Genomic DNA, 2295 nt, shown 5'->3' on the forward strand with positions numbered 1-2295 from the left:
TGTTGAGGCCTTTGATCCTTTCATGAGAGATTTGGGTGATTTTTCCATGATGGATTGTAGGTGTTTCCATAAGGTTCACCCATATAATTCACCTCTGCTATTGCAGGGTTCTCAGGATCATAAGCTTCTTCTTCAGAAGATGCCTCTTGAGTACTGTTGGATGCAGCTTGCATTCCATTCAGACTCTGAGAAATCATATTGACTTGCTGAGTCAATATTTTGTTCTGAGCTAATATGGCATTCAGAGTATCAATTTCAAGAACTCCCTTCTTCATAGGCGTCCCATTACTTACAGGATTCCTCTCAGAAGTGTACATAAACTGGTTATTAGCAACCATGTCAATGAGTTCTTGAGCTTCTGCAGGCATTTTCTTTAGGTGAATGGATCCACCTGCAGAAGTATCCAATGACATCTTAGCCAATTTAGACAGACCATCATAGAATATATCCAGGATGGTCCATTCTGAAAGCATGTCAGAAGGACACTTTTTGGTCAATCCTTTGTATCTCTCCCAAGCTTCATAGAGGGATTCACCTTCTTTCTGTCTGAAGGTCTGAACATCCACTCTAAGCTTACTCAGCTTTTGAGGAGGAAAGAACTTGGCTAAGAAAGCCTTAACCAGCTTATTCCAAGAGTTCAGGCTATCCTTAGGTTGAGAGTCCAACCATATTCTAGCTCTGTCTCTTATAGCAAAAGGGAAAAGCATGAGCCTGTAGACTTCAGGATCTACTCCATTAGTCTTAATAGTATCACAGATCTGTAAGAATTCAATTAAGAACTGAAAAGGATCTTCAGATGGAAGTCCATAAAACTTGCAGTTCTGCTGCATCAGAGAAACTAGCTGAGGTTTCAGCTCAAAATTGTTTGCTCCAATGGTAGGAATGGAGATGCTTCTTCCATGTAAATTAGAATTAGGTGCAGTAAAGTCACCAAGCATTCTCCTTGCATTATTGTTGTTGGATTCGGCTGCCATCTCCTTTACTTGTTCGAAATTTTCAATAAAGTTGTCTCTGGATTGTTGTAATTTAGCTTCTCTTAGTTTTCTCTTCAGAGTCCTTTCAGGTTCTGGATCAGCTTCAACAAGAATGCCTCTTTCTTTGTCCCTGCTCATAAAAAAGAGAAGAGAAAAAGAAAAGAAGAGGAATCCTCTATGTCACAGTAAAGAGGTTCCTTATTGTTAGTAAAAGAGGAAAAGGAATAGGGGTGAAGAAGAATGAAGAATCCAAACACAAAGGTGATGATAGGAGCAGAGATGTGAGATGAAGAGAAGTGTTAGTAGATGAATAAATAAATAGAAGGGGATGAGAGGAGGAGAGAATTTTCGAAAATAATTTTTGAAAAAGAGTTAGTGATTTTCAAAAATAGTTTTTGAAAAAGGTTAGTAGTTTTTCGAAAATTCAAATAAAAAATAAAATAATTAGTCTAATTAAAAATAAATTTTGAAAAAGAGGGAAGATATTTTCGAAAATTAGAGAGAGAGAGTTAGTTAGGTAGTTTTGAAAAAGGTAAGAAACAAACAAAGAGTTAGTTAGTTAGTTGAAACAAATTTTGAAAATCAATTTTGAAAAGATAAGAAGATAAGAAGTTAGAAAATATATTTTGAAATCAAATTTTTTGAAAAAGGTAAGATAAGAAGATATTTTTGAAAAGATATGATTGAAATTAGTTTTTGAAAAAGATTTGATTTTTAAAATCACAATTAATGACTTGATTCACAAGAAATCACAAGATATGATTCTAGAACTTAAAGTTTGAATCTTTCTTAACAAGTAAGTAACAAACTTGAAATTTTTGAATCAAAACATTAATTGATGATGTTATTTTCGAAAATAACTAAAAAAATTGAAAAAAAGATTTGTTTTTTGAAAAGGATTTTGAAAAAGATAAGATTTTTTTTTTAATTGAAAATTTGATTTGACTCATAAAAACAACTAGATTTTAAAAATTTTTGAAAAAGTCAAATCTAATTTTCGAAATTTTAAGAGAGAAAAAGGGAAAGATATATTTTTTTTATTTTTGAATTTTTATGATGAGAGAGAAAAACAAGAAAAATGATGCAATGCATGAAAGTTATGGATCAAAACAATGAATGCATGCAAGAATGCTATGAATGTCAAGATGAACACCAAGAACACTATGAAGATCATGATAAACATCAAGAACACATTTTTGAAAAATTTTTAATGCAAAGAAAACATGCAAGACACCAAACTTAAAATTCTTTAATGCTTAGGCACTAAGAATTCAAGAATGCATATGAAAAACAAGAAAAGACACAAAAACATGCAAATGCA

At 32.3% G+C, this 2295-nt stretch overlaps 1 non-coding gene across 1 annotated transcript; it reads left to right on the plus strand.

The window, feature by feature from the left end:
* The first annotated feature begins 467 nt into the window (after positions 1-467).
* On the plus strand, positions 468-575 carry LOC112759963 (small nucleolar RNA R71). Its single transcript, XR_003180423.1, has one exon. It is a non-coding gene; the product is annotated as a small nucleolar RNA R71 (small nucleolar RNA).
* Positions 576-2295: the final 1720 nt, after the last annotated feature.

This window comes from Arachis hypogaea, chromosome 16, assembly GCF_003086295.3.
Source record: "Arachis hypogaea cultivar Tifrunner chromosome 16, arahy.Tifrunner.gnm2.J5K5, whole genome shotgun sequence".
NCBI lineage: Eukaryota > Viridiplantae > Streptophyta > Magnoliopsida > Fabales > Fabaceae > Arachis > Arachis hypogaea.